The sequence below is a fragment of the Toxorhynchites rutilus genome, chromosome 2, assembly GCF_029784135.1.
Source record: "Toxorhynchites rutilus septentrionalis strain SRP chromosome 2, ASM2978413v1, whole genome shotgun sequence".
Classification (NCBI taxonomy): Eukaryota; Metazoa; Arthropoda; class Insecta; order Diptera; family Culicidae; genus Toxorhynchites; species Toxorhynchites rutilus.
This window is the reverse complement of record NC_073745.1, coordinates 323,850,279-323,874,530: the sequence shown is the minus strand read 5'-3', so window position 1 is coordinate 323,874,530 and position 24,252 is coordinate 323,850,279. Positions and strand designations below refer to the sequence as shown.

Genomic DNA, 24,252 nt, shown 5'->3' with positions numbered 1-24,252 from the left:
ATTACTATTACTATTACTATTACTATTACTATTACTATTACTATACTATTACTATTACTATTACTATTACTATTACTATTACTATTACTATTACTATTACTATTACTATTACTATTACTATTACTATTACTATTACTATTACTATTACTGAATTTCTTCGAAATGACATCAATCCATCATTCTGTGTAACTGACCCTGTAAAAAGAAACGGATTAGTAAAAAATAAAATAAACAACACTATTGGAAGCGCTTAAGGTGTAAACATGGAGAAGGAATTGTCCGGCATCCAAAAATCGGTCATCTTTGGCACCTGCGCGATAGTTCGACAATTCCTATGTCAGGACTGAAACGGCACGAGCATGCAAGATACGTGCAATCCATAGAGCCTAGTCCCCCTTTTGGCATTCAGTAGCCCGGGGTTTGGTGATTCGAAAAATTCAATAACCATATGCTATAAAATTATATAGTGACAAATGCTATTAATCCTTTTGATGTTTGCGCTAGCGAAATTGATCTTTGTTCGAAAATGGAAATGGATTTTAATGTGATGAAACGCCTATATCTTCTTCTATCTATACCAATACAAAAGTATAACCGAATGTGTTGATAAGAGCAGAACTCGAGGAAGGAATTATCTAATTTAGGGCTGTCTTTATTCTATCATATTTTCAGTATAAAACATTTATTCCATGTAACGGAGAAACATGTTATTTGCAAGTGGTTGAAAAATCTTGAACAAGAATTGTGTCTGAAAATAATCTGATATTATAATCATGAGTTTTGGTAGAAATATTAGGAATTTTATAGTAAAAGGTAAATTCAATGGGGTCGATTAGAAGATCAATCAATGAACAGTTCTGCGATTGGACCCATGAACTTGCTCATAGTAAGAAAACGTGAAAATTTTGGGCTGGACGAAGTTTGCCGGGTCAGCTAGTATAAAATAAAAATAAGAAAAAAGAAGTTTGTGAAGGCGCGATCTGGCGTAGTGGTAAAATCCATATCTCTCACGCTAAAGATCACGAGTTTACCCTCCTTTCCTTCCTTTGCGGGTAATTCGTCCCCTTGCTATAAATAGTAGAATAAGTTGAAATGTAAATACACTATAGATATACGAATAGATTTATAAATTGAGTGTTCATCAACATTGTTACAATTTCCTTATATCCCATCCTTCTCCTAAAAATATGTCACCCTCCTAAACTCGAGTACACCGCGAGTAATCGGTTTTCCACCTTACTAACCATAGATGTAAGAAAATTGTTTATATATATAGTTTTAAAATTATATTTAAGAATTCGGCTCCTTTAAACTTAAGTAACTGAGCCTGTAAAAATAAACGAATTAAAAAAAAAAAAGATCACGAGTCAATTCTCACTCCCGACATCCTTCCAAAAATAGAAGTAAAAGTGGCGAAGCAGCCAAAAGTATTTAAAAGTCACTGTATTGTAATAGCGGAAAAAACAGAAGTTATTTCGTAAAATAAATGTTCTATTCTATGCTACCAGTTAGTTCTATTTATTATATTCAGCATTATTAAACTTAATTTTTTTATTCACTTTTAGTTATTCAAACAATATCAAGACTACGAGAAAAATAAGAATGAGAGTAATTTTCTCATTTAGTTCAGAATCGTGCTCACCGCGCGGCCAACGCCGTTGGGAAGTGAGTGTCGCACGCGCGCACCGCTAGCGGCTTAGGGGACAACGCATCATCACCTGCTGCGCCGTCGCCACCGCAGCCGCAGAAGAAAAAAAATCAACGAGGGCCGATCACGAACGAATGGGCCACGAGATGGGCCAAAAATCAAATCCCGTCCCGGTGGTCCTGGTGCTCGTTAGTCGACCACTGGCCTTCGGGCCCGCTTGTCCCCAGAAGATTGAGACCTGTTCAAACGCTCGCGTGTGCACCGCGTTAGAAGCGAAGAAAAGCCAACGGCCAGTGGCCAGCGAAGCAGAAGGTTTGACCTTTGCGCGGAACACGTGGTCCGGTGATTTTCGCTCCAGGAGTTTGTGGCGTATGTGAGGGTGTGTGTGTGTGTGTGCGTGAGCATTGACCCCGTGCGCGCGCTTCCTGAACCGTTTCTCGCTGTTCGATTAATCAGTTTTAACAGGAAGTGGGTGAGTGTGTCCGCCTGGTGACGAAACCGTGGAAAAGAAGTTCCCATTTGGGTGTGAAAATTTCTCACGGTCGGTTGCGCAAGTGTGCTCCCGCGTTGATGTGTAGTGGTGTGAACGGTGCGGGTGCGCGGTTTGGTAGCTGCGCAAAGTGACACCCCGGGAAAAAGAAGGAAAAAAGTGGGTTTTCGGATTTTCTCTTCACGCCGCGATTCCTCTCTCCTCCGTCCGATCCGTGTGAACTAAACACTCCGAAAACCACTTTGATGCATTGTCAACGATGTTGAGGAACGCCGGAGCAGGTATCGCTTGGGGAAGAGAAACTCCAAAAAACACTTGTTTCAAGCGGAGAGTGCTTCAAAGCTAGAGCCCTGTTAGTCTCTTGAAGAAAATCACTGCAGGCTGCACTTTGCCTAGCTACTGTGGAAATCACTCTTTAAAGTGCGAGCTTTTATCCTTTTGCCAGCGAGAAACGTTTCCCGGGAACACAGTTTTTAGTAGAGCGGTGGAAGAGGGGGAAAACGAAGAAGGATAGTGGAACTAGCAAGCCAAAACCGCAGCGCTCAGACGAGAGAACGCAAGCGGAACGTGAAAATCGTCGACTGTGTGTCCTTTGAAGATTCTCCACTCTGACTCTGATGCTGGATGTGGTTCCAACGAGAGGACACGAATCGAGGAAAAAGTAAGTGAGACACTAGTGTGGGATACTTTTTATGCTGAAGGCTTCTATTTCATATCCCCCTTCCCGGTGGGGGTTGGGTTTTTCACTGGATGGGAATAATTGTCTGCCTGGGGTTTTTGTTTTCGAGTGATTGTTGATGGATGGAAAGGAAAATCACCACAAGCGCATTTAGTGCCCCAAGGTTGCCACAATTGCACTGAAGATATTGCAATTGCACTAGAAATAAACTCCGACTGTATCGATGTTGAGCTCAAAATGTAATTCCCCTGTTGCTGTTGGTTCAACTAAAATCTATAATTCCACTGAAGTCTGTCTCACGAGAAGTAAAATGTTTCTAGTTCAGAAATTACTTCATAACGAGACGGATTTTCTCGAGAACAAGTGTTCGCAAAGTTCGCCAGACAAACATTTTTACTTTCTTGTGGGAAAACGAAAAGAAAACATTCGCTGTTGGTGACACTTGCGACCTGTTACATAACAGCGACATCAATAATATTGACAAGATACACAACATAAAAGCAATACAAGCTAAATCGAAAAGAGTTTGGTTGTTGGTACTCCAACCATTGATGTTTGGTCATTTTTGTTTCAAATTTATGTTGAGTAAGTCCGAGATAAATCATGGTGAAAAATTGTGCAAAAATAAAAAAATTGTGCAAAAATAAAAAAAATCACATCTAGAGCCTGAACTCTCTCCTCAACACAGACGCATTAGTTTTTTTTTTTTCAATTAAAGTAGTTTTCATGGAACTGGATCTACTTTTTCGTTCGTTCGTCATAAATAAACCGAGCCTACAAATATACTGCCAAACCATTTTTATCATAACATACATCTCATCAAAATCTACGTTTGGAACATATTTGATTATAATAAGAAAGTCGCACAAGTATGATAGCGAACATAAGGGGATAATATCTCCAGAAGTCATTCTACTTGGACATCGATAGGCATCATCTTGAGAGTTCCTCAGCTCCTTTTATATGCCACTCGTAATAAACTTCATTCACCCACTGGTAGGTAAACAGCGCAAATCTAATAAACTACGAACGAACAACTCGCTTGTTAGCCATTCGTCGCCACTTCTTTCCACTCACCCACTCACTCTCTCAAATCGACTTGCCTGAATGGGACCCATTTTGTATGCAATCAAAGCCCATCCATGCCTTATCCGCACGATTCCGCACAAAGTGCGAATAAATTGTCGTTGGACATCAACAAAACCGTCTCGTTGGAAATGGGTGGTCTCAGAACTGGGTGCTGCTGTCTGTTGCTTCCCGTCGTCATCTTCACGGAGATCTTCTACGTCAGTTTTTTGCTCCGCAGTTTTTTTTTTGCACTATTGAAGCCGGTCATGATGCTGAAGTATGTATTCGCAATCATTTGTCGCTTCGCTTGCCCTCGAGAGATACTCTCGGTGTGGCTCATTTGTGCCATTTCTGCTGTCGGAGCCGATTTTTTGTTCAGTGGCCATGCCTTCGAAATTTGGATATTTGCCTTCTCAACTTTGTGGTTCTTAGCTCAACGTATGTTCATTTTAAACCGCGATGCCCCTAGGACACCTAGGTCACGAAAGTCACTCGATGCTAATGTGCTCATGATTGATTGCATGACTTGTTGAATCATATTCTTCACCGATAACATGAAAGACGCTGAAGGACCAGGGGAATCGGAATGCGATTCGGGCTTTTGAGGAGTTACTGCATTTAGCTACGCTTGAAGGGGAAGTGATATAGCAGCTCCTTCGGTAGATTATGAACGTTTATTTTTACATAAATATATAATTACTAGCTGACCCGGCAAACTTCGTCTCGCCCAAAATTTATTTTTCGCTATCACATTTACGTATTCTTACTAAGCGCACGTTCGTGGGCCCAATCGCAAAACTGTTCATTGATTGATCTTCTACGCTACCTTTCAAAATTACCTATAAAATTCCTAGTAATTCTACCAAAACTCGTCATTATAATATCAAATTATTCTCAGACACAATTCTGGTTCAAGATATTTAACCACTTGCAAAAAACATGTTTCTCCGTTACATGGAATAAATGTTTTATACAGAAAATATGATAGAATAAAGACATCCCTAAATCGTACAATTAATTTCTCGAGTTTTGCTCTTATCAATACATTCGGCGATCTATTTATATTTATATAGATAGAAGAAGATATGACAGTGCATTTTATCACATTAAAATCAATTTCCACTTTCGAACAAAGATCAATTTCGTTAGCGCAAACATCGGATGGACTAACAAAGCTTATCACTATGTAATTGTAGAACATAGGCGAATTGAATTTTCCGAATTTTCCAAATTTTCCATCAGATTTTTCGAAAAATTTTCAATCGTTATGTCGGAATATGTTTGGTGGAAATATGTGTATTATTTTTATGGGGCCCCCTCTCCATTCCAGAGGAGAGAGGGGTGTCATACCATCATAGAAACATTTCTCATATCCAAAAAGTCTCATATTCCATTTGCTTGATTAGTTCTCGAGTTATTCAACATCCCCCCCACCACTTCTAAAGAGGGAAAGGAGTGTCAAACCACCTTAGAAACGTTTCTTGCCTCCTGAAACCTCCACATTCCAAGTTTGGTTCCATTTGCTTGATACGTTCTCGAGTTATGCAGAAGTTTGTGTTTCATTTGTATGGCAGCCTTCCCTCAGAGAGGAGGAGGAGTGTCCATAGAAACCATAGAACCATAGAAACGTTTATCTATCCCTTAAACCTCTATATACCAATTTTGATTCCATTTGCTTGATAGTTCCTGAGTTATGAAGACATTTATGCTTCATTTGTACGACCGCCAGCCTCCTCCCCAAAGAGAGGGGGAGGGGTCTCGAACTATCATAAGAACCTTCCTCGACCCCAAAGACCCCTAGAATCAGACAGACAGATAGACAGAAATCAATTTTTATAGATATAGATTGCATTTGATTTTTGTTTTATACAAATTTCTTACAAGTTAAGTAAACAGCTTATGCTTTGCATTTAAAGGCCGGATAAAAAATATGCATCAAGCACTATGCACGTTTTATTTGATTTCTTTTAAAATTGAATGTTGGACATTATTTTTTAAATTATTTAAAAAAAACCTACTTAACCTAACCTTAACAGTAACCTATGAAATTACTATACAAATTCCGAACAATCAAATTCTCGGAATAGGAGCACTCTCCCCAATTTTCTGAATATATTAGGATGTAAGTAATCCATTATTTTTGGGTGAAATTCAAAACTATTTTTCATATGCTTCGGAACGTCCGATTTGGGTAAAATATGCACCGTTTTGTTGTTAAATTGTTTTAATTCTAATTATAGCTTCATAATGTCTCTATCATACAGGTCTTGGCCCTTATTGGCGAAAAACACTAGCAATAGATTTTTAAAATCTTCTCTTGATTCCAATTTCTTAACACTCTGGAAATTGTGCAACGCGAAAAAAGGTGGTAATCGTTTGATGCCAGGTCCAGACTATATGGTGGATGCATCCAAACATCCCAATCAGGCTCTCGGAATTGTGTGGCCTTGCGTTGTCCTGATGGAACAAAACACCTCTTCTGTTGGGCAATTCTGGACGTTTCTGATCAATCGCTAGCTTCAATCGGTCCATTTGTTGACAGTAGAGATCTTAATAATAAAATTGCACAAAAAAAAATTTTTTTTGAAAAAAATAAAAACAATTTTTTTTAGATTGAAAGAAAATTTCATAAAATTTAAAAATTAACTAATCTGCACGTATTTTATTATTGCAGTATCGGCACCATAAACACCATTTACAATTTCAGCGGCCTGGCTTGCATTTTCACATTTATAAGAGAAAAAAAGTATAAAATGTACCGATTTTTCTCTTTATTGACCTCCATTGTTAACACCCTGTATCTCGCAACTGAATGGAACAATAAAAATACAGCAGAAGATTTTTTTGACATATGACTATGTCTTTGACTTCTATATTCCATGCCAAACCGATACAGTGGTTCTTAGATTTTCGTGAAAAGTGGTAGTTTGTTTCCTTACTGCATAATATTAGACCCGTATTTTTATATTTTTCTATTAGGGTACCCATTTCTATTTTAGGGTGCTCCGAAAAAATAACTTTTCCTCGTTTTTTCCAAAAATGAATTTTATAAAAAAATCATAACTTTTGATTTACTCAACCGATTCGGATGATCGACATATCAAATTAAAGCCATTTAGCTTTATTATATTATATTTGATAATCAAATTATATTATTAAGTGTGTTATTTTTCCAAAACAGACTGTTGATATGTCGATCATCTGAATCGATTGAGTCGTTCAAAAGTTATGATTGAAACAACAAAATTTCGAAAAAAGGGGAAAACCGATTTTTCGGACCACTCTAAAATGGAAATGGGCAGTATAATAAAAAAAAGTTCTAGTTGTATTCATTGTATCGAGTCATACTATAGCTTGTTGGAAAGATATTTTTGCGCGCTATAATATAGTCCTTGACAGTGTTTTGTTTGGTTAAGTCGTTCGTGAGTTATAGTGTCGCAAATATGGAACAAAATAAAGAGAAAATCCGACATATTTTACAGTACTACTATGACAAAGGCAAAAATGCAACTCAAGCTGCCAATAAAATTTGTGCAGTTTATGTACCCGATACAGTTTACATTTCCACCGCACAACGATGGTTTCAACGTTTTCGTTCTGGTGTAGAGGTCGTCGAAGATGCGCCACGCTCCGGAAGGCCTGTCGTCGAAAATTGCGACAAAATCGCTGAATTAGCCGAGAAAGACCGGCGTAGTAGCAGCCGTAGCATCGGACAAGAGCTGGGGATATGTCATCAAACCGTTATTAACCATTTGAAGAAGCTTGGATTCACAAAGAAGCTCGATGTATGGGTGCCACACACGTTGACGCAAAAAAAACATCTTTGACCGTATCGACGCATGTGAATCGCTGCTGAATCGCAACAAAATCGACCCGTTTCTGAAGCGGATGGTGACTGGCGATGAAAAGTGGGTCACTTACGACAACGTGAAGCGCAAACGGTCGTGGTCGAAGCCCGCTGAAGCGGCTCAGACGGTGGCCAAGCCCTCATTAACGGCCAGGAAGGTTCTGCTGTGTGTTTGGTGGGATTGTCAAGGAATAATCTATTATGAGCTGCTTCCCTATGGCCAAACGCTCAATTCGGACCTGTACTGCCAACAACTGGACCGCTTGAAGGTAGCACTCATGAAGAAGAGGCCATCTTTGATAAACAGAGGCCGCATTGTCTTCCATCAGGACAACGCCAGGCCACACACTTCTTTGGTGACGCGCCAGAAGCTCCGGGAGCTCGGATGGGAGGTTCTTTTGCATCCGCCGTATAGTCCGGACCTTGCACCAAGTGACTACCACCTGTTTTTGTCCATGGCGAACGAGCTAGGTAGTCAGAAGTTAGCCACAAAAGAGGCCTGTGAAAATTGGCTATCCGAGTTTTTTGCCAATAAGGAAGCGAGCTTCTATAACAGGGGTATTATGAAGTTGGCATCTCGTTGGGAACAAGTCATCGAACAAAACGGCGCATATTTGACTTAAAACAGATGATTGTAACTAATTTTATGAACAAATGAAAATTTAAAAAAAATACCGCAAGACTTTTTTGACAGCCTAATATTTTCTAGTGTATTGGTATTTGTGACTACCATACACTGAATGATTTTCATATGGGTGTGTGTGCAAGCACTGAGCGTAAACGAATGTTTTCGTATTTCCAACTGTCAAGTTTCTATAAGACCAGTTACGTTTTTCGTTGTTTTAGTTGTTTTGATCAATTAAATCTGGAAAATGCCGAAGGGAAAAGTCCTCACGGAGAAAAACGAAAGACAAATCGATGCATTTCACCAAGAAAATGTTGGTATCAGAGAAAATTTCTCGTCGGATTGGACGATCCCATTAAGTAGTGCTCAATTATTTGACGAATTCTCAAGGATATGGTGAGAAGGAGAGAGCCCCACGTAAATCGAAACTCTCTGACCGGGATAAGCGGGAAATAGCTAGAACAGCCTCGAATACCTCGAAATCTCTTATGCAAATAAAGCAATATTTCAATTTAAATGTTACTCGGGTGACAATTCGTCAAGTTTTGGTAAAAAATACTCACATAAAGAGGGTTTAAAACGTTAAAGCTACTCATCTTACACCATCTCACATCGAAACGCGTCTGGGTTTTGCCAAAGCTTACGTGAATGGACAGTGGGACATGGTATGTTGTGACAAAGAATGTTACCGAAAGAATACATTTTGCTATACACCATAACGAAAAGTTCCTCAATGTATAGGTTATCTTCACTGACGAAAAAAGTTCAATTAGGACGGTCCTGATGGTTTCAACGTGTACTGGCGTAATTTACGGAAGAAGGAACAGTAGGGGTAGTGGGGGCAAATTGGTCATGGGGGGCAAAGTGGTCAGCTGCTTGTTTAGTACTAAAACTATTGACTATAGATGCTGTATTGATAATCACCTTATGTTTGAAGCATTTAATGACTTTTGAGTCACTCTGTACTTCAGTAGTGCGACAGCTCTGTCGAAATATAAATAAAAAAAGAAATTGCTCTCTCGATAGCCATTCGGCCATAGTTCTGTCCGCATGGTATCTAAGGAATTTTGAAATTTAGTTTATTCAATCTGATATGTTGGACAAATCATCAGTTTGGACGATTGTTCACATATTCTAGGAGAGCTGAACAGATATTTTATTTAATCTCAGCGATTAATTAGAATAGCACTCACTTTGATATTTGGGGGCAAACTGGTCATAGGTGAATAACGACTTACAATGTTTTGACGTAGGATTACGTCTTTCGGGAACATATTGGGGTACAAATTGAAAATCGAAAATCGAGCACATTGTGAAAATTGTCCAATTTCAAACGCTTATTGCTCAGTCATTTTATGATGTATTGATGAAATTTTTGCGTCAATCGTTTTCGGTACTTCATAACAATTTTTTATATTGAAGAAAATAATATATGTCATGAAACTAACTATCGAACAATTGAAAACCCTCAACCCCTATCCTAACGGAAATACCCACTTCTGATTGGTCGAAATTGACGACACATGCGGCGGGTCCCTATCAGAGACATCAAAACCAAGCTGGCTGGGGGAAATCGGCATTGCAAATATATGCAAGTCGGGGACATTTATATTGCCAGTAAGGTGAGTGATACGATTAATTCTAGGAAATAAAATTTAAATTTGGAACATTAATGTTGGTTGCTTCGTGAAATTTCATATCAATGACCGATCGTGTATTGTGAAAAATTTAGCACAAGTGGTCGGTGTTAAGTCAGACCGGACCATGTGAGATTTTTCTGATTTCGAGAAAAACGAGCTTGAAGTTTGGCGCTATAAGGGGCTTTCAGTGAGCGTTCAAAACAATTACGATACGTTATTCCTGCTCTACGCGAGATTCTCCAAATCTGATAAGTGTGGTATGCAGCTTACGTAATACTTAGTTAAATACAATCAATAACTCGAAATTTTTAATTTTGCTTAATTTAACACCGACCAAGTGTAAGTGCAAAATTGTATATGGTAACAGTTGTGTTAAAAATGACATTAAATATGAAACGATTCATTCCAATGATCATTAAAAACCAAGGTGTGTTCCCGCTCAAGAACCGGTCGTTTGATTAAAGTTGTCTGTTATGTTGTGTTCATTTTCACCCAAAGAAAGTTTATGCGGCGAGAAAAATTGGAAAAGGGAACAAACATTAGAAAAAGGTGATTTCCTGTATGCTCTACATTTAGTATTAGTTGTTGTTAGTCCAATTAAAATCCGTATTGGGTTGAATATACACAGAAAGTAAAAATTGTAAAATAAATTTATCTTTTCCATTTCAAATATGTTTTCTCTATATCAAAGTAACATGTTTTTACTGATGAGAAAAATTGATAATTGTGTTCGGTATTGGTAATTATCTCATTGGTGAGTTTTTTTTCTCTATTTCATCCGTACATAACTCAGGAGGTATCTCGTCTTGGATCACAGAGGGTGGTTTTCATCATATCTTGTTCCACTTCGGTATATTCTATCTGATACGCACCATCCAACGACTGTCTACCATCCTTCTGTCATCTTCACTCGGTAATCACTAGTGGAGTGAACAAACAATACTCAACAACTAAACAAAACGGCCCTTTTCAGGGCTACCAAATCATTAACAAAGAGTTTAACGATGTAACTCTTCAAACTTATCCAAAATCAACAGATAGCCCAACGGAATCCTACGTTGAATGCGGTCGTATCTCGGACACAACCCTCTTGTGACTTTTTTTTACTAAAGCTGATATACCTCATCGCATTCTGCTCTTGAAGAGGTTCCTTTTGTGACTTTGACCCTAGGAAAATATACCACTCCAACTAAACCAAGCCTCATTATGCGGAACGTTATGTGTTTCTTACTACATTTTTGAATGCATGAGAAAATTTAAATTGGGACTGTAGGTGAATAGGCCAAGCATATTTCATACATGTACCTGCTATATCAAATACGATTTGAACAAATTTGGACGAATAAAACGCATAATTCAATCCCATTTAGCTTGATATGTAAGAGTGACCACTTTACCTTCAAGCAAAAAAAAAAGTTCGATTTTTCACCTTGTTTTCTAATGATAAAAAATGTACTATTTTGATTTTTTATACTAAAAGCCGTGTGCTATCTTGAACAACAATGAGTTGAACTATAATATTCTTCGAAAAACGCGAACTGAAGCGGTATGTGGACGCCGGAAATTGGCATATTCCTTAAGGTGACCACTATGCCCCCACTTCCCCTATTTTTGAACCAGGAATTTTGGTGGAGGTTCATACATGGTTTGGGCGGGATTCTGTGCAATTGGAAAGCTCAAGATAACTTTCACATCATTCAAGGATTACATGCATATTCTGGAATCCTCTCTCCTACCGTTGTTGCGTGGATATCGTCACAAAAAAATCACATCCCAGCAAAACAATGCTATTATTCATATCAGCAAGGAAACTAAGTAATGGATTGAGGACCAAAAACTTAATTTTTTTGACTGGTCGGCTCGCTTTCCAGATTTGAATCATGTTGAAAATCTTAGGGGGATCCTTGTACGCAGAATCTACACTGAGGAAAAACGGTACACTACGATTGAAGAATGGTGATTACGTCTCCTATGAAAACATGGGCAGTTTACCTGAGTACTGTACAGATATTTTCATGATTGGGTCGTTCGAACACTCTTTCAATGTGAACAAATAATAGTAGAAGAATTTGCTACCAGCTATTGAACTTGCTCTAGTATGATCCGGTGTGTAGCTATGTGATCCCCTAATGATTGGCCGACAAGGAACCGGGCTTGTTCACTTTACAGAATACTTTGGGAGTTATACACAGTAACATGATTCCGCGCCAATTACAATTGCACATTCGGTGAGATCTTTTCTTGGGTTTCACGGTCTCCAACATATAGCTGAAAAATTGATGCAACAACTATGCTTAAAGGGTTGGATCAGCTGTAAGTATCTCGGCAGGAATCCCTGATGCTTTATTAGGCTTCATACTTTCGATAGCCGTTTGCGATTTCTGCTAACGCCCAGAGCTAACGCAAATGATGCGACGTATTTTCGGTATCGTACGCTGCGGGAAGTATTTTGCACGACGAATGAAGTTAGATGTTATTAGAATTGACATAACACGGAAGTAGCCTCGTCTTCTTCTGTTGTCTAGAACGAAAAATAAGCTTGAAAGTTGAAACAAAGAAAGATAGCTTCCAGAGTATAGCCAGTGACTTTGATATCTTCGTCACTCGCGATGCAGAATAGGGCGATTAGTGACACTTAAAATTTGTCAACCTGTACACTGGCTCACTTGTGTTCGGCACCATCGATAGGTTTTTGTTGAACACATTGCTACAAAAATGAACATTACACAAAAAACCCTTTTCACTAAGCGGTACCGACAAAAAAATGGGCATTCAGATGACACCAACAACATTTCGGACCCTCGGCAGGGAATAGAGAAAAAAAAGGGTTCCACATGCGGGGGCGTCTGCCTCGCGCCCTACAAAAAAGTAAATTTGCGCGCACAGAAATTTTCCCGGTCAGTAAATCAGTCGATCACTCACACACCCCCGAGATGGTGAAGCAAAAATGTTTTATGGGTAACTCGCCGGAAAAAAAAACATATGAGCAAAAGTGTGGAGGAAAAATCACTCGTCTGCTGACGACGCCCTCGACATGAACATCATGAACTCTTTTCCGCACGCACATGAAGCCGCGTACAACCTTGGAGCGATAGTCATGAAAAAATCGTTATGTGGATTCTCGAAATAAAAAAAAATATCCGTGAGTTACACCGTTCCCAATGCTGACTTTGGTTGAAGTATGGTTAAAGTAGGTTACTGGGCAGGTAGCACACCGTCGGGTACCGTTGGGGGGTGAATGAAAAAGTCAATCATCAACAGACGCGAAAAAAAAAATAAGCACGTCAAGTTCGGGGTTAAACCATCGGCTTCGTTCTAGTTTATTTTTTTACGGGCAGGATTATAAACGCGAGTCTAGCGAAATTGAGAAAAGGACATAGTATAAGGTGTTATTTTATTATGCAGAATCAGCGCATCGTCACCATGTTGGTTAGAAATTCAAAGCCGCAAACAAGTCGTTCAACTCCATCCGAGCAAAAATGCATGCCATTTTTCGAAACTATTTCGGCTGTCGAAATACATCTGTGGCAAACGAAAAACTTTCGCAAGCATTCCGTTTCAAGCCTGAGATAATCCAGAAATGTTATACCATTGTTTATGGGTGACACTCCATCAGAGTTATCCCTTACTCCCGGGAGTGGGTGTGTATATCAAAACCGCGGCTCAAACTCGGTACAAACATTGAATAACAACTTTCCCACAGCCAGCGGACACGGTGTGTATATGTGTCTAATGCCCGGCTGATCGCCACAGGTTTACGTTTGCAAGCTGCACGGAAAATTAAACTGAACAAGAACAAGTTCTGCATTGACCATTACCAGCCACAAACACAACCTATTATAACCTGCTCGGCTGAACTGGGCACCCATCGGAGTCCTGCACACATCCTGACAAGGACGGCCAGGTCGGTGCATGGACATGGGGGAAAGGAATTTTACACACCTCGCACAACCGCTTCAGAGTGGGGACGATCGCCAGCAGTTGAACGGAGCGTACTTTGCCCATCGGAACAGTTTTTCTGCACCACCGGGCTGTGAAACGAAGTTAGTTTAATTTTAGCACCGTGTGTGTGCAACTATCGCTGCTCCCACTCACTTGTCTGCCTGCCCCCCTTCTCTCCAGGTGGATGTTTATAAATGCTGACAGAGCTTTGCCATCGCCTCGCCTCCTCTGAACCACAGTCGTCGGTCAGGTGCTCATGCTAACCGGATTTGGCCGATCACAGCAGCAGATCCCGTTCGAGACGTTTATTTGTGAGGCAAATAATCAATGAGAACGGCCGGTAATTTTACTGATAATTTTCAAACGGGACTTTCTCAAAAATGTTGATTCCCGTGAAAAACAACCCTAAGCAAAATATCACCTCAATCGGACTTCATTTGCTAGTGTCGCACAGACGTCAAAATTTGAGGTTTTTTTTCTTATTATTTCTTATATTGTTCTGGAATACATCGAAACGTTAGAGAAAGAAAACATTTTTGTTGAACATTTGGTAACCATGGAAGTGACTGACCGTTTGTGTGGTATTGAGCAGATAAATAGCGTTGATTGCAGTGCCGAAAATATTCATGTTCACGACATTCAAATACAGTGAATTTCAGTCCATCTTGTATTGATAACCTGCTGCTCAAGTGAGATTCGATAAATATGAAACAACACTATCAATGAACACCAGTGGAATGAACATCAACATCAGCTTGCCATGAAGTTCATTTTACAATCGCCTTTTTTCATTGCGTATTGGTGAAAATCAAAGCATAAAATTCAACGTTAACCAGTTGAGAGTAAAATCGATTAATGGGGAAGAATGACCATTCATCACACAAAATTCTTGTTTTTGGCGTCTTCGGCAGTGGAATGTACAGTATAATTCTGACTATGTTTCATGAATCTACTCCCGATTGACCAGAAATGGCATAACGTCCAATTATATGGGCAATAGGTGAAAATAACAGCAGAGCGGAAAACGACCATAACCTTGTTTTGATTCCCGGCTCTAAATGACCAGCATTAATATAAAACCCCAACGATATGGGAATTGGATGAAGGGCTTCCACAGCAGTTGTCGAGTATAGTATTCCGATACCATTTTGAAAAGAAAATGCTTGCTTATGGTTCATTGTGCAAGGCCCTGAAAAACCGAAAATGGAGTTAGTGAAGTCAAGTTAGACAAAGAAAGTGTTAGAAACTAAGATCTTGTTAGAGCGGAAACGGAAACGGGAACGAAAACGGAAACGGAATGCTCAACGCCGTTCAACGCTAAACTTTGCTCAACCGCTCAATACCGCACAACGATCAACACTCAACGAAAACTAATGTTGCCTTTTCCGGATTCCTTATACTTTCTTTTTTCCTAAATATGGAAATCAAACACCTTTTCAACAAAAATACACTGCAAGCGATGAAGATCAACTTAACGTTCGTGATAATCACCTGAAATTATTGACAGTAATGAAAGTGCCTGAATGTAGGCTTCTCGAAATTCATTTATGCTATTTTCGTTCAATATACTAGACAAAGTTCACGCCTCTCGACTCCTGTGTTATACTCATTAGGACACATATGGTGTTGAGTTTCAACAGAAGAGAATTCATCCGACACTGGGAAAAAGCTAATTTCTTCATTCGTGAATGAATTTTGATAATTTGTGGCACTGGTTGATTGATGATGATATTCTTGCCCTCGCGAGAACAATACACTAGCTAACCTGAGTCTTCCGAAATTTCGTTCTCGAGGCGTTCACGGTTAGTCAAGAAATACTGAGAAAATTCCTCTTCGTCCTTCTGATGCTTGAAAGCTGACGATTTTCGCTTAAGGCATTTCGTTGGATCGGAGTTAAAGAGCAATGATCTCAACAGATCTTCGTTTGAGTTGACTCGGGATGATTTCCTCGTGTGATTCAAACGGGGGTTTCTGATGGTTTTTGGGTAGCTTCCAAGGACTCTTCAAAAAGGTTTCTAATGAGTAGATCGAACATTGAAATAGTATTGGTACTGTGGATCACAAGCATGTGTACGGCCAAAGGCATGTGATACCGGCAATAAAGAACAAAGTGGGGTAGCTTTTTTTTGCAACAACATTGCTTGATATTTTGTATTTTTTGTTTAATCCTTCTGATTATTTTAGGCTCATTAGCATTTCACCTGTAACAGAGCCGAATTTTAATCGTGTACATGTCACATGTTTATCATATCTATAATTAACACATTACACAGTTGCCATTTTTTCGGCGTTAGAGTATTCCCTTCTATACCATTGCATATGGTACACATTTACACAGTAGCCATTTAGGCGTATGAGTTTTCCTTCTGTGCTTCCATTATCCATTTAGACCGGATAGCGGAGACAGTTGATATTTTGTAACATCAATTTGTTTGCCCTGGATATAATTCTTAATTTTAACATTTTAAACAGTTTTTTGACGTAGGACTACGTCTTTCATTTCTATACTGGGGTGTAAGTTCAAACTTTCGAAAACGAAAGCGTTACGCCAGAAAACGAGATATCGAGCGTTAATAGTTCCTAAACAACTGAACGAAATAGTATGATAAACACTTCATTCGAAAGATAAAATGTCTACGCGTTATATACTTGTTACTTTTTCATCCAAAAACTTGTCTCAATAGCCCTAAAATTGCTTTCAAAACAGGCTATTGAAATCACACCAATCGGTATATAAGCGAGTGCCGCTCGGAAATCCACTCAGTTATAATTTCGCAACGATTGAGGTATGATCGCTGGAATGGATGGATGTTTCCCTAACACAGACTTCAAAGCCTTGCAGCCAGGGGAAATCGGCATTGTAAAATAGATGCAAGTATCGGGTATTTTGTATTCGTTTGCGTTTTTGCAAATTGGAATGTTTCCCTAACACAGACTTCAAAGTCATGAAGCCTGGGGAAATCAGCATTGCAAAATAGTTGCGAGCTGCAGGTACTTTTGTACTCGCTTGCGTTTCTGAAAATCGGAATGCTTCCCTAACACAGACTTCAAAACCATGGAGCCAGGGGAAATTGGCATAGCAAATTAGATGGAAGCAGCGGGTATTTTGTATTCGCATGCGTTTCTGCAAATTGGAATGTTTCCCTAACACAGATTTCAAAACCATGGAGCCAGGGGAAATTGGCATAGTAAATTAGATGCAAGCAGCGGGTAATATTGTACTCGGATTGACTATGGATTTGATATGGTATGATACGGTATAGTGGATATGATCGAAGTGGATATTATATTACTTATCGAAGAAATCACAATCATAAAAACAGCGTTATTAAATTATTTGTTTACGAATGCTGAAATCGATCGTCGTTATTGGGAAATTGGAATTGTTGGGAAGGTGGTCTTATTTTCGCAGTGTAATTCCGAGGAGAAATCCATTCCTTCTCAAGCGTTAATAATCCTACTCCGGATCAACGATGATTCCAATTGTCGGGACTTGGGGAGTGGGTACTATTTGTGCTGGGTATTTCCGAGGAGAAATCGATTCCCCCTTTGAACGTTAATAACTTTTTCCGGCTAAGCGAAGTGGTATGATGATCAGTTTATTTGAAAGATGAAACGTCTAAGATCTACACACTGAGAGAAATATTTAGTAAATATGACCAATTTTTTGGTACATGTTACCAATTCATTAGTGATTTTCGACCCTACTAATCATTGGTACATTTTACGAAAAACAATTGGTAAACAAATATGTCAAGCAAAAATTACGATTTTTTATACCGATATTGGATCAATATTGGCCGAACAGAAGCGATTCGTCGGTTTAATAATGGCAGATTTATTGGTCCACCAATGGAACAATATAAGGGTTGAGACAATATTTCTAATTAACTATATTCATTTAAAAAGCTATGTAACTAATAATTTATGCTATATACAAAAGCAGTAATTCTACATTAACAGTTACATAATAATAATCATAACATTGTAATATAATAAAAACAATAGTTCCGTTCTTGACTACATCGATCTGTTTTTATTCCTTTGGGGACAGTGACAGCTGATTAGCAGGCAATCGGCACACTTTAGTAATCCAGCAGATGATTGTTTATCCGGCTGGCTTGTGTGATCACCAGTATTGCCTTTCGTTGCATATAAAACCATTTTCTCGTTGCTTCAATTTAGAGCTTTTGATGATTCGTGATTCGTACGAACTAAAACGAGAGATTAAGATTTCAAATTATGACAAACGGGGAACCAAATGTAGTTACTTACTCATTCAATTCGTCGTAATAGTTCCTTCGTTGTACCCTTGCCACGATTCCGAGTACTGCGCCTACTGTCTGCCGTCGTGATTACAGTAAATATGACTTCTTGTCTTCGATGAACTCGTTGGGATGGAAAAAACAGCAAGAAATTCTGTAAATTTCACCTCTGTATTAACAAACAGTTGACAGTACCAGAACGCAGCACTCTCCCTACATATGTTTTCTCCCATGTCCTGATGAAAACAAGAAACATAAACATGTTAATGATTTTATATTAGTTTTTATTGCCACCTGCAAAAAAAAAGAAAAAAATAGCTTCTCCCCGGCGGAAATATGCAAGGTTTCTCGACCGAGGAGACGGATTCAAATTTATATTCAATGAAAACAAAATTCTTACCTCCGAATTCCAAATTGCACATAAGCAATGGACAACATAATCTAGCGAATCTCATCGAAAGCAGATTTCGCTATCCCAGCTGCACTCCACTTCCTGAGGGGTGAAAATAGTGAAAGAATTTTGTCTCTCGGTACTCTCTTGTGTGGTGTTTTCGCTAGAGTACTTCTGTAGAAATAAAGAAGTGGCGGATTTTAGCTGAAGGGGCTTCTTTATAATTGTATCATGAAGCTGTTTACCTGCAAAATTCGATCGCGAGGAAGTGCTGTTGGCGAAATCACTACGAACAAGCGGAGCACGGACTTTATTTTTGTTGATTAATTTTAGTTTTTCCACTCGATAATTTTCGTTACTGTTACGTTGCTCCAACATGCCATATATTATGTGAATAAATTGTTATCTACGATTAGAAGCTGAAAAAAAGATATTTAGATACAGTGAATCAGAGCAAAAACAAAATGCTTACCTCCAAATCGCTTCGATTCCAGTAGAGAAATGACGACTGCATACACACTTTTGCTAAGCATGAAAACACACAAGGTTACAAATGCTATGTAGTAAAATATACGAATCTTTGGTATGGATGAACTTTGCATCTGACATCAGTTTTACCGAATTTTGGTAATATGTACAAAAAATGTGTTTAGTACAAAAAATGACGGAGATATACAAAAAATGTGTACATTTTACCAATGTTTTAACTACTAAAGATTTGGTAGCTGCATTTACTAAAGTTTTTCTCCAGTGCATGCTTGTTACTTATTGATTGCTAAGTCAACGTTAGTCCTACGTCCACCTTGCGGTTATATCTAAGATATAACCCACTTCTAGTTTTTTTTTTCTACAAACGGCCGCCATGGCACAATTTATTTTCGAATCCCCTCACTTCGTCAGCTTGTAGCTATTGTAATTATGAATGTTTTTTCCGTTCACTTTTTGTTTTATTGTTAACAGATGAACAAATAATGATATAATGGATAGTAAAAATATTCTTTGTTTTATTTTTTCGTAGCTCTAGCGCCCATTCAACACTCTGGGAAAGACGATGATTCCAGCTACATAATGTCAACCGGAATATCTTTAGAGCTTCCATTCTCAAATAATAATTGAATCCGCCAAAACCAACTCAGAAAAAATAATAACAAATCCATTTCCCGGCTATCGTAGAATATTAATCACAGTTTTGAGATATAAATTATCAAAGATTTCCCTTACTAAAATCGATACGCCTTTTTCAAAAGTCACACTTGAGTCAAAAAAAATCCCAATTGCTGTGGAAAACTCATATATCCTCCAACCCAAACGGAATACAAACTTTCATTCGAATCAAAAAGACATGTTTTTCAAATCTGCATTTTTAGTACAATTTCATTTGGAATTGCTCGAAAGCAATATGGGAAACAGTTTCACTACTCGATTTGAATATCAAGAAATAGTTATTGCCAAAAAGCAAATAAAAAATGACCCCTTAGAGAGACTCAATTCCACTTCCCTAGAGCTTTATAGAATCCAAAAGCAAGTCACTCGTCACTTGACATCTATAATATTATCCACAAAGCAGATTTCCAATGATGGAAATCACGCGAACATGATTCGATCCATGATTAATCGAAAACTGCACAGATCGCGATCTGTACAACTTGCGATTTACGATCAATCCTCTCCCTTTCCAACAAAATGATATGCTCTTGGTTACTCTGAGTTTATTGATACATCGCTCCACGGAGTCTAGATAGGTGAATCGAAAAACCCTTTCCACTCGGTTGATATGCAAATCGCAGCAGTATTTTGCTCCACGGAGGCAAGTTTTCTATAGTATACGATTCGCAGTCTCTCGCCTCTCCGCTCAGTTCAGCTTGCCACGACCCGAATGTTAAAATTGGCCCTCCGAATGTGTCTTTGCAGGCGAGACGGGAGACGGATGTGAAGCAAAACCGCACTCGTCATCAGTCACTAGCTTCGGCAATTCAAAATCAGAGCGATGTAATGTTCAGATCATAAATGTTCGTCAGTAGTAAACAGACCGAACAATATCTTATCCCCAGCTTCGCCAACTGAGATTAATCGATTGTAGCGTGCTCTCATGATAAACCATGCATCGTATAAGCAAAGCTTTGGGAGTGCAGACAGTAACGATTACACTTCTATATTGCTTTTGTAAGATTTCGGCAGCTCTCGGTTTATAGTATTCTCTCTGCGTAGGCATAAAAAAAGCGAAAGCATCGCTCGTTGCTGGTGATGTCAATACATCTGACTAGTGGCATATATCTATTTATTGATCGCTCGAAGCAATTTTTTTCCATCATCGGGAGAAACACAATGATACCATTGATTCATCCACACTCAAAACTCCTAAAAAAATTGATTTGCAAATCAACGAAATTGGCTCAGACGGGTTAGAGCAAATATTAACCCTTTGCGGTCGTATTAAATTTAGGCATGGGTGTCGTAATGGTCGGAATTATTTTTCCTTGAAAAAGCAGTGTACATGCAAGATTATGAAAAATAAACATTTTTTTTGTGTACAATTTTTTTTTCAAAATATATATTTTCATTGAGGCTCATATGGCGTTAGCCTGGCGGGGCGGGGAGTTCAATATTTTGACAATTTTTCTTATTATCTATGTTAGTAATATGTAACCGATTACTTGCGGTTGACTCGAGGTTAGTATTACAAGTGTTTTCGTAATTGGGATGTTGCTGTCTCCAATGCTCTATACGTGCCCGACACGGGATACTTCCTATTGGGATGTAGCTGACCATAAATCAGCAACGTCCCCCTAGCGTTTACCCCATATCTGGCGTGGTGCGTCTTCTCGACTCGAGGAATCCAGGATAGAATGGTCACCAGCCGGCGCAATCATCAGCTCGTGTAGAGTTGTCATGAGCGGTACAACTTTTGGTTCTTGTTGAATGATCAATGGACTGCACAACCTTTGGCCCGTGTATCTGCCGCGACTAAGTAAATGTTTATAGATCGGATAGAAGGGATATGAAACAGGGACACAACGAAGGAAACATCATTAAACGTTGACATCGGCGTTTCTGAGGAACAGGTATAGATGAAGCAGAAGATCAGGACCACGGCTACCTAAGATATCCCGGACGGGGATATCCGATTGTTTGCCTTGTGCTCTCAGTGCTCTAGAGAGTTGAGAGCGAGCAGCATGGAACCGGATACACGACCAGACAATATGCTCGATGTCGTGGTAGCCATCGCCACAATTACAAAGATTGTTTGCTGCGAGCCTAATGCGATAGAGATGCGCGTTTAGGTTGTAGTGATTGAACATAAGCCGAGATATCACGCGAATGAAACCACGACCTACATTCAATCCCTTGAACCATTGCACTCGTTGAAACCTTAGGGATAATCGTGTGTAACCAACGGCTGAACTCATCTTCACTCCACATGCGCTGCCAACTTACGAGTGTGTGCTGACGAGAAATGTGGAAACATTCATTATAAGCAATTTGCCTTTCAAAAAGTGTGGCTTCTGAAGCGCCCACCTTAGCTAGCGAGTCTGCTTTCTCATTCCCCGGAATCGAGTAATGAGAAGGAACCCATGCTAAGGTAATCTTGAATAATTTTTCGACCAAACTGTTCTTGCTAGGAAATAAGATGATCGTTTATCAACTTTCATTGAGCGGATTGCCTCTATTGAGCTGAGACTGTCTGAAAAAATAAAATAATGGTCGATGGGCAGTGTTCCAATGATCCCTAGGGCTTCCCGGAATTTGTCAGTGAGTGGTAAGCTCCCGCTCCTTTGTTTTGGTAGGGTAACACGGGGTGATTTGGTCATACGGGGTGATTTGGACCACCCCTATATCTCAAAAAGTACGGCCCAACATAGATTTTTAATAATGTTCTTCTATTGTTGAACCGCATGTACCTAACGTAAAAAAAACTTTCGTAAAATTCGACAGGTGGAAGGAAACGGTAGCATGAACACGGCAAGCACATTGATTGCCAAAAAATGTGAGTTTTCCGATCGTGATTTTAAGGTTTTTCCCGCTGATTAAACAAACTTTTCGTTTATTGTGCAGTAAAGTTCTGTTCGTCTACAGAAGAGGAACAATTTGGTGCAGCGAAACTGTAAGTTTGATAACAATAAATGAAATTAATTGCATTTTAATTTTTGCATGTTGTGTGGGGTGACATGGACACGTTTCTGTGGGGTGAATTGGTCCTACAGGTTTGAGGCTTTTCTTTGGTCTAATTGATTCCAGATGCCGCTGAATTACAAAAAGAGGATGGACAGACAACGCTGGAGAAAGGAGGAAAACGAGGCCATCAAGAGCGGATTTTCTTTGACCAAGCATCGAAAGGGTTTGAAAATGCTCGAACAACAGTGAAAAGACCCATACAGAATTCGACATGGTCTCAATTCAATTTTTCTGGTCTGGAATCTAGCCAAGACACCTGGTATCGATCCCAGAACACTGTTACTGATTGTAACATTATCCCAAATACTTTACATAAACATAAGTATGTTTTTTTTTCGACGAAACACACAGTGGTCCAAAACACCCGGATCAAGTTTTAATGTCCAAAAATCATCTCTTTTATTTTATGATATATTTGGTAGTTTGAATATTAGGCGATTTGCTTGGGTGGTCCAAATTCCCCCTTTTCCCCTAATGGTTTTCACATTATCTGGCCACTGGGGTACACGACCTCATAGATGGATAGTTATATATTGATAAAACATAGTTTTCATGCGGTAATGTCTTTTTTTCGTTTTTTACCTCATTTTTAGTCGTTTATTGCGTTATCCGCGATTTTTGTTGTTTGTGGGGACTTTGCCAGACTATGTCGTGAATATTCAGGGTTCTTGTGTTATCTTGTGTTGTACTTATCGCATCGGGTCATACTATACGGCTATTTAAAGACGACAATCTGTGCTACAAGTGTCGTTTTGACAGTGTTGTGATTGTCCTTTTCAGTCTCAAGTTATAGCGTGTCAAAGATGGAGTCCATCAAGCAAGAAATTCGCCATATTTTACGTTTTTAGTACCTGCGAGGTAAAACTGCAACGAAGGCGGCCGAAAAAAATCGTGTAGTTTATGGACCCGATACTGTAACGATTCGCACAGCACAGCGTTGGTTTGATCGATTTCGTTCTGGTGTAGTGGCTGCCGAAGATACACCCCGTACTGGTAGGCCAATCGTCGAGGAAACCGATAAAATCGTCGAAATCACCCTAGTAGACCGGCATGTGAGTACTCGTTCGATTGACCAGCAACTGGGTATAGACCATGAAACCGTTTGGAACCATTTGCAGAAGATTGGATTCCAAAAAAATCTTTTAGATCAAATCAACGCCTGCGATGCACTGCTGAAACGGAACGAACTCGACCCATTTCTGAAGAAGATGGTGACTGGTGATGAAAAGTGGATCACGTACAACAACCTAAAGCGAAAAAAGGTCGTTGTCGAAGTGCGGTGAGCCGGCCCAAACCATCGCCAAGCCCAGGAAGGTTTTGCTGTGTTTTTGGTGAGATTGGAAGGGAATCATCCACTATGAACTGCTCAACTATGGCCAGACCCTCAACTCGGTTCTCTACTGTGAGCAGCTTGACCGTTTGAAGCAGACGATTGACCAGAAGCGACCAGAAATGATCAATAGAAATGGTGTTGTTTTCCACCA

At 39.3% G+C, this 24,252-nt stretch overlaps 1 protein-coding gene across 6 annotated transcripts in view; it reads left to right on the top strand.

Moving 5' to 3' along the window:
* The first annotated feature begins 1,824 nt into the window (after nucleotides 1-1,824).
* LOC129764389 (RING finger protein nhl-1) overlaps nucleotides 1,825-24,252 on the top strand; it is a 176,365-nt gene continuing 153,937 nt past the window's right edge. For 2 of the 6 annotated variants that reach the window (XM_055763416.1, XM_055763417.1), the window contains exons 1-2: nucleotides 1,840-2,120; nucleotides 2,584-2,799. The gene's annotated coding sequence lies outside the window, so the exon portion shown is untranslated. Of the gene's footprint in view, nucleotides 2,121-2,583; nucleotides 2,800-24,252 lie in introns of all 6 variants that reach the window. The other 4 variants (XM_055763411.1, XM_055763410.1, XM_055763412.1 and 1 more) reach the window with 3 other exon arrangements.